Source organism: Lepisosteus platostomus, chromosome 15, assembly GCF_059453375.1.
Source record: "Lepisosteus platostomus isolate fLepPlt1 chromosome 15, fLepPlt1.hap1, whole genome shotgun sequence".
NCBI classification, from domain to species: Eukaryota; Metazoa; Chordata; class Actinopteri; order Semionotiformes; family Lepisosteidae; genus Lepisosteus; species Lepisosteus platostomus.
The window spans coordinates 719,450-728,253 of NC_142625.1; the positions used below are offsets into that span (position 1 = coordinate 719,450).

An 8,804-nucleotide genomic window follows, 5' to 3' on the forward strand; every position below is an offset into this window, starting at 1 on the left:
GGCTTTTATGGAATTTGAGAGGGTTGGTAGAAGGGGACATAAAAAGATGGGGTTTTCATGCCGCAAAGGAGAAATGGAAATCCATAGTGGATATCTGGGATTGGAAATAGTCTAGGTCCTTTAATGTTCCTGTAATTTGTAAATAAGACTGTTGGGTGAATTTGGGGGTGGAAGGTAATTTGCATAAGGGGCGGGATTATGGTAAATAGGGTTGGGGTTGGAAATCATGTACTGTGTTTTTCAAGTAAGTTGTTTATTTTATGTACGCATATCTGCTTCATGTTAATTGTGGGTTTGTTTTTGAGCAGGGGAATTGTATTGGGGTGGGTTGTGTCTATATAAGGGATGAGATTATGATATCTTTGATTTAGCTGTGTAATTGTTTTTTGTTTTTGATTGTGTTTTTGGACTTATGTATTTGTAGTTTTTGGTGTTTTATTTTGTATTTTGTATAATAAAAAAAAAAAAAAAAAAAAAAAAAAAAAAAAAAAAAAAAAATCTGTTCTTATCAGTTTAATATCTGATACGTCCCCCATCGGGGGACCACATATTAAACGGATTTTTGGAACAGGGAGCTGGATCAGGAGCTTGCTCCGTCCTCTCCACGCATCGGCCCGGTATTGCAGCGCCTCCGGGAGCGGTGCACCACCTTCTCTCAGCGGTGAAAAGACAGACGTAGGTAGCTAGCTAGCTAGCGAGCGAGCGAGCGAGCAAGCGAAGTGGACTGGAGCTCCTTCTTCTCGGGTCTCGTCCCTCGTCCCCCATCTGTGTGTCTCTGTGTTCTGTCTCTCTCTCGCCCTCTCGGTTCCCGTGCTCCCTCTGTGCGCTTTCCCGCGTCTCGACTCTCTGGGCAAGCAGGCCGGCCCCCTTTTCGGCTCCCGTGCGTTTTCCCTCCAAAAAACTTAGGTTTTTCAGCCTTTTCCCAGGGAGGCAGGCGTGGCTTGCTTGCTTGCTTGCTTGCTTGCTTGCTTGCTTGCTTGCGTGTGTGTCCGTCCCCGTCCCTGCAGGCGGGCCCCTTTCGACAGCTGGGCGTTTTCCCTCCCAAAAACTTAGTATATCCACCTTTTCTTTCTTTTTTTTCGGCAGGCAGGCAGGCAGGCAGGCAGGCGTGTGTGTGTGCGCGCGCGTCCCCGTCCCTCCCTCCCTCCCGAGAGAGAGCTGCCCCTTGCCTCTGCCCGCAGGTGCTGGCGCTCGGCTTTGGCTTGCAGCCGGTTGGGCGCAGCTGCTGCCGGTGGGAGGGGCCTAAGCTAAGGAGGCCGGGCGGCTGGCGCCCCCTGCGGCTGCGGTCGTTGTCGGGCCGTTGACAGAAGATCAAAGAGCAGGGCCCCCGCCCGGGACTGGCAGGAAGGCAGGCGGGCAGGCAAGAGAGAGGGGGAGCAGAGTCCCGCGGCAGGCCTCTGGCTGCAGGGAGGCCGGCAGCTGCGCGGGTCCCGGGCTCCAGAGGAGTCGGCCTGCGCCACTGTGCGCCAGCGGAACGCCCGCGCGTCGGTCCGCGCCTTTGTGGGCATCGCTTCTCGGCCTTTTGGCTAAGATCAAGTTCAAGTGGCATGCCCGCAGTTCTTGTCTTGCCAGAGGTCTAGAAGGCGATCGAAGATTCTGAAGAGTGCTTGAGCTGGTATCGCTCTAGGTTGAGCCTAGGGGGTTAAGGCCAAGCAGCAGCTGAGCTGGGTGGAATCCGGCATCAACGTTCTCTCTCTCTGCTCTCTCCTCTCCCCTCCCCCTTTCTCTTGCTCCGCCTCCTTGGCCTCTTGGCTGGAAGTGGGTACACGTGGCCTGCCCGCGGTGCTTGCTTTCTTCCTCGAGACTCGGAAGCGCTATCCGCTCCCTCTCTCTCTCGCTCTCTCTCTCTCTCTCCCTCTCTCTCTGCCTCCTTGGCCTCTTGGCTGGGAGTAGGTACACGTGGCCTGCCCGCGGTGCTTGCTTTCCACCTCGAGACTCGGAAGCGCTATCCGCTCCCTCTCTCTCTCTCTCTCTCTCTCTCCCTCTCTCTCTGCCTCCTTGGCCTCTTGGCTGGGAGTAGGTACACGTGGCCTGCCCGCGGTGCTTGCTTTCCACCTCGAGACAAGGAAGCGCTATCCGCTCCCTCTCTCTCTCTCGCTCTCTCTCTCTCTCTGCCTCCTTGGCCTCTTGGCTGGGAGCAGGTACACGTGGCCTGCCCGCGGTGCTTGCTTTCTTCCTTGAGACCCGGAAGCACTTTCCGCTCTCCTCTCTCTCTCTCCTCCTGCGCCTGCACCTAGCTGGGCTTTGCCCACAAGGACAAAGGCCAGGGCTCCCTCGCTGCTCCTTTTGCTCTCTCTCTTTCCCTCCTTTTTTTCCCTTTTTGTTCCCTTTTTTCTCCCTCAGAGATGGCGGACAAGAGGACTTTGATCCGGTTCCACTGGACAAAAAAGACGGAGCCGATGCCGACTGCTAAGGCCTTTTTCATGACCTTCCTGCGAGGGATCTTGCAGTTGGTGGCCGGCGATCTCTACTGCCTCCAGGACAACAAGGCAGAGAGATACATGGAGGCCTACATGGCCACGGACGCGGCATACGAAAAGGCAACGAGACTGGTCAGGGAGAAAGGTAAGCACCCTGGTTTCTCTGATTTCAGGCCGGAGCCTATGAGGAAGACGAACCAGAGGACCATTACGGTTTGCACGTACAATCCCTATGTACCAGCGGAGCGGGTAACAGCGTACCTAGGGAGGTATGTAACCGTAGTGGGAAAACCGACAGAGGTCAGGGACGAAGGCGTCTGGTACGGCAAACGCCAGTACCGAGTCCTCCTGAAGGAGGACCCAGAGGGCGTTGACGGTTTCCAGCACCCCCCGGCTCGCTTCAACATCGGAGCCGACAGGGGGTACCTCTACTACCCCAGGATGCCGGATTTCTGCAGCAAGTGCAGACGGTCCGGCCACAAAACAAACACATGTGACATCGTCAGATGTCACAACTGCAATGAGGACGGGCACCTGGCAAAAACCTGCCGGGCAGCCAAAAAGTGTGACGGATGCGGCGCCGAGGGACACCTCCTTCGCCAATGCAAGGTAAGCAAACCTTCGTTTGCGCAGGTGGTGGAAGCCGGCAGGCAGAAACCGGTCTCCAGACAAAGGGAGAGGGCTGAGAACAAAGAACCCGCACCTCCCCCGCTGAGACCCGAAACTGCCGAGGCCACACCCCCAGCCGCATCGGTGCCACAAGATGGCCGCCAGGAAGAGGGACAAGATGGCCGACCGGAGGAAGGGCCCTGGATAACTCCCAGCAAAAAGGGAAAGCGCAAGCGGGAGAAGAGACCCAGGGCGGACCCACCTTCGGAAGGACAGAAAAAGAGAGTGGTAAGGGAAAACCGTTTCCTCATCCTAGAGGAAACGGAACTTTCTTCCCTCCAGGCCCAGGAACAACCGGAGGAGGCGCTCCAGGAAATGGAAACCCTCCCCCCCGAGGCCCAGGAAACGGACCCCCCCTCCCCCGAGTCCCACGGACAAAAGGAGGAGGCAGCCCAGGAAGAGGTAACCCCCTCCCACGAGGCCCAGGGACAAAAGGAGGAGGCAGCCCAGGAAGAGGTAACCCCCTCCCCCGAGACCCAGGGACAAAAGGAAGAGGCAGCCCAGGAACTGGAGCCCCCTTCCCTCGAGGCCCAGGAGAAACTGGAGGCCCCCGAAACCCCCCGAGAGAGGGAAGAAAGGAGCCTCCCCGAAGCGGTGGCTGAGAGTATCCTCGAGGACGACGAGGATTATTTTGAAGCCGCCCTGGAGCCCGGACTGATGGTAGGGCTGGACCTGTCCAGCATGTTTTCCTTTCAGTCCCCAGCGAAACCTGGAGGGAGCCCAGTATATTCCCCCCAGGACCCGAACGAGAGGAGTTACATCTAGGCTAAACAGTGCCCAGATGTAGACTCCCAAGTTTCTACTGTAAGTACAGAGAGGAGGTTTACCTTTCACTAGTTTAACCATGACTGTGAAACTAACCTTCTTAACAACTAACGTGAGAGGGCTGAGAGACCCAGTGAAAAGACGGGGAGTCTTTCATGATCTGGCCTCAAAGTCTTTCTCAGTTTGTTTCTTACAGGAGGTCCACCTGAAGGATGAAAGCGACAAGCTGACATTCACCAGGGAATGGACGAAGGGAGAATCATGCTGGAGCGTAGGAGGGGTCCACTCTTCCGGAGTGGGAATCCTCCTCGGGAACCCAGAGATGACGCTGGTTTCCTCCTTCTCGGTGGTGCAGGGCCGGATCCTGGTCGCAGACATCGACTGGAGGGGGCAGAAGTTGAGAGCGATTAACGTCTATGCTCCGACGGAACCCTCTATCCGGAAGGAAGTGTTTGCTGACCTGGCCAGCTGCTGCACCACTAACAGACAGGTGGTGCTCGGCGGGGACTTCAACGTCGACCGGGAGAAGGGGAGCGACGCTAGCTCGGCAGAGCTGGAGTCGCTACTCAAGCAGTTCTCCCTAGTAGACGGCTTCAGACGGTGCCGCCCGAACGACGCCGGACCGACCTGGAAGAACTCCCGGGGAGTGTGCAGCCGCCTGGACTACATCTTCGTGCACACGACCTGCTCCCTGGAGTCGGCGACGGTGTCCCCGGCGTGGTATTCCGACCACGAGCGCTTGACGGTGGTGGCTAACACCAGCCTGCCGGCATTCGGTCGTGGGTACTGGAAGCTGAACCGGGAGATACTGGAGGAAGACGACTTCAGGGCACTGTTCCGGAAAGACTACGCGAGCTGGGGAGACCTGAGAGACGGCTACAGCTCCGTGGTGGAATGGTGGGAGTCGGTGAAGGACAGGACCCGAACCCTGGCGCAGACGTACTGCAGACGGAAGGCGGCCAGGGAGAGGAAGGAAGCTGCACGACTCCAGAGGCAACTCGAGGAGGAGTACAGCTCGGCTAACGGGGGAGGAGCCTTCAATTCAGCCCGGGCACGGGACCTGAAGGAGAGGCTCCGCAGACTGCACACGGAGAAAGCCAAGGCTTTCCTCGTCAAAGCACAGAGGGAGCATTACGAAAATAATGAAACCTGTTCCTCCTATTTCTTCAACCAGGTCCGGGGAGCCCAGAAAAAGAGGGTGATCCACAGCCTGAGACGGGGAGATGGAGAGGAAGTGCTGGACGAGAGCGACAAAGTAGAGGCGGCCACCGCTTTCTACACGGAGCTCTTTTCAGAAAAGCAGACGGAGGTGGAGGCAGGCGATGCTTTTCTGGAGGGGCTGACGGCACGAGTACCGGAGGAGGTGAGGGAGGACTTGGAGGGTCCGATCACGGCCGAGGAGCTGAAGGCGGCGCTCTTGTCCATGGAGAATGGCAAGGTGCCGGGGCCGGACGGACTCCCCAAGGAATTCTACACCTGCTTCTGGGACACCCTGGCGGCAGATCTGGTGGAAGTGGCGCAGGAGATCTTCCGCCGGGGGAAACTCGGAGACACCATGAGGGAGGGCGTCATCTCCCTGCTCTTCAAGGGAGGAGACGCCGCCGACCTCAAAAACTGGAGGCCGATCACGATGCTCTGCGTGGACGTAAAGATCCTGTCCAAGCTCCTGACCGGCAGACTGAGAACCGCCCTCCCCCACATCATCCACAGCGACCAGACGTGTGGGGTGGAGGGGCGATCCGTCAGCTGGAACCTCCAGCTGACCAGAGACGCCATCGCCTGGGCCGAGGACCGGAACGTGCCCATGATGGTGGTCAGCCTGGACCAGGAGAAAGCCTTCGACAGAGTGAACCACAGCTATCTGTTCAGGGTGCTGGAACGCTTCGGTTTCGGAGAGAGTTTCAGCCGCTGGATTCAGATTCTGTACTCTGACGTGGGCAGCAGAGTGAACGTGAACGGAAACCTGGGGGATTTCATTCCCCAGGAATCCGGAGTACGACAGGGCTGCCCCCTTTCACCCCTTCTCTATGTTCTCTTCACAGAGCCCTTAGCAGAGGCGGTGAGACGGGACCCCGTCATCGACGGCCTGGAGATACCGGGAGGCGCGGGGGAAACCCTGAAGATCTCCCAGTACGCCGACGACACGACGCTGTTCCTGAGGTCGGACAGGGGGTTGAGGAGGGCCCTGCAGGTCATGGAGCAATACTCCAGAGCCTCGGGGTCGAAGCTCAACCGCCGAAAGAGCAAACTGAAGTTCTTCGGACCCTGGAAGCACAGGACGACGGCGCCGGAGGGTCTCGAGCTCTGCACGGAGCCCCTCAGAATACTGGGGGTTTCCTTCCAGAGCCAGGACAACGAGACCAACAACTGGACTGAGAGGATCGCCAAGGTGAACGCGAAGCTGGGTCTGTGGAAAACGCGGTCGCTGTCCTACACAGGGAAAGTGATGGTGTTGAAAGCAGACGTCCTGCCGGCTTTGGTTTACCTGGCGGTGGTGTACCCGCTGCCGGCCAGACTCAGACGAGCGCTGCAAGGGATGATCTTCGGCTTCGTCTGGGGCGGCAGGTACGAGTACATCACCAGAAACCGGATGTGTCAGCCGGTCGAGGAAGGGGGTCGAGATGTCCCACATTTCCCCCTGAAACTCGACTGCATCTTCTTCTGCAACCTCTGTCGGGCGCTGCGGGAGCCCATCGGCCACAAGTACCAGTACTTTGTCAGGCTGTGGCTCTCCATCCCGATGAGGCACTTGGTCCAGTGGTCAAACACTGGGCCCAAGGCAGAGAGGCGACCAAAGTTCTACACCCACGCTGTCAAGTGGAGCAGGAGGTACGAGGCCACGAGACAGCCAGAGCTCTGCACCAACCACAGAGCTCTGTACAAAGAGGTGAGGGGGCATCTGGTCGCCGACGAAAGGCTGCCAGTTCCCAGACAAGTCTGGGAAAGGACGCAGCCTAAAGAACTGGACAACGAACTGAAGGACCTCAACTGGATGGCCGTCCACAAGAGACTGGCTACCAGAGAGGTCCTCTACAGACACTCGCTTACCAGGAACCCGCATTGCCCCCGGGACACGTGTTTCGTCGAGGAGACTCAGGAGCACGTGTTCTGGAGCTGCCCCTTCGCCAAGGCGGTGTGGGGCAGAATGGACAACACCATGCAACTCCTGGGGACGGGTGCGGTGCTCAGTTACCAGTACGTTCTGCTGGGGGTGGCACCTACCGGACTGGACAGGGGGACGCAGTTCCTGTTGTGGCTGCTGCTGTCCCTCACAAAGAAAGGCCTGTGGGACGCGAGGAACAATCTCATCCGGCACAACATCGAGTGGGGAGCGAGGGAGCTGGAGGAGAGGATCCTGGCGGACCTCAGGAGGAGGATGAAGCGCGACGTTGCTAAATGGGGTTTCCCCACGGCAAAGGAGCGCTGGAAAGGCCTATGGACCCTGTACAGGGATTAATGGTTTACAGCAAGCGGTAGGGTTTGGAGGGACACTCATAATAGCGCAAATCCGCCCACCCTTGCAAGGATTGAAAACGGACAATCACCGCCGTTCCGCCGTTGTTTTAACTTGTGGAGTGTTATTGTATGAGATGTTTTCCTTTTGAGATGTGTTTTTTTTCCGAATAAAGTATATTTTATAAGAAAAAAAAAAAAAATCTGTTCTTATCAGTTTAATATCTGATACGTCCCCCATCGGGGGACCACATATTAAACGGATTTTTGGAACAGGGAGCTGGATCAGGAGCTTGCTCCGTCCTCTCCACGCATCGGCCCGGTATTGCAGCGCCTCCGGGAGCGGTGCACCACCTTCTCTCAGCGGTGAAAAGACAGACGTAGGTAGCTAGCTAGCTAGCGAGCGAGCGAGCGAGCAAGCGAAGTGGACTGGAGCTCCTTCTTCTCGGGTCTCGTCCCTCGTCCCCCATCTGTGTGTCTCTGTGTTCTGTCTCTCTCTCGCCCTCTCGGTTCCCGTGCTCCCTCTGTGCGCTTTCCCGCGTCTCGACTCTCTGGGCAAGCAGGCCGGCCCCCTTTTCGGCTCCCGTGCGTTTTCCCTCCAAAAAACTTAGGTTTTTCAGCCTTTTCCCAGGGAGGCAGGCGTGGCTTGCTTGCTTGCTTGCTTGCTTGCTTGCTTGCGTGTGTGTCCGTCCCCGTCCCTGCAGGCGGGCCCCTTTCGACAGCTGGGCGTTTTCCCTCCCAAAAACTTAGTATATCCACCTTTTCTTTCTTTTTTTTCGGCAGGCAGGCAGGCAGGCAGGCAGGCGTGTGTGTGTGCGCGCGCGTCCCCGTCCCTCCCTCCCTCCCGAGAGAGAGCTGCCCCTTGCCTCTGCCCGCAGGTGCTGGCGCTCGGCTTTGGCTTGCAGCCGGTTGGGCGCAGCTGCTGCCGGTGGGAGGGGCCTAAGCTAAGGAGGCCGGGCGGCTGGCGCCCCCTGCGGCTGCGGTCGTTGTCGGGCCGTTGACAGAAGATCAAAGAGCAGGGCCCCCGCCCGGGACTGGCAGGAAGGCAGGCGGGCAGGCAAGAGAGAGGGGGAGCAGAGTCCCGCGGCAGGCCTCTGGCTGCAGGGAGGCCGGCAGCTGCGCGGGTCCCGGGCTCCAGAGGAGTCGGCCTGCGCCACTGTGCGCCAGCGGAACGCCCGCGCGTCGGTCCGCGCCTTTGTGGGCATCGCTTCTCGGCCTTTTGGCTAAGATCGAGGTTTAAGCCGGCAAGCCCGCAATTCCGAGATCTTAGTCGGGGGTCGGGAAGGCGACGGGAAGAGCTGGAAGGATCAGAAGGCGTGAAGGTCTGAGCGTGGAATGTGGAAGGGAGAAGATCGACGGCGGTGACGAGGAGGAGTGCAGAACGGTGCAGAGTTGGACGGCGGTGGTGGCAGTTACCTGGAGGCCGTGGAAGGAGTTGGGGCAGCGTGCTGTTGGCGTTCGGCTGGAGCGATGGCGGGATTCCCTGGGCCGAGGAAG

At 58.3% G+C, this 8,804-nt stretch overlaps 2 pseudogenes; both read left to right on the forward strand.

The window, feature by feature from the left end:
- The first annotated feature begins 433 nt into the window (after positions 1 to 433).
- Positions 434 to 651, forward strand: LOC148647446 (U2 spliceosomal RNA; annotated as a pseudogene).
- A 6,833-nt stretch (positions 652 to 7,484) lies between these two features.
- Positions 7,485 to 7,663, forward strand: LOC148647447 (U2 spliceosomal RNA; annotated as a pseudogene).
- Positions 7,664 to 8,804: the final 1,141 nt, after the last annotated feature.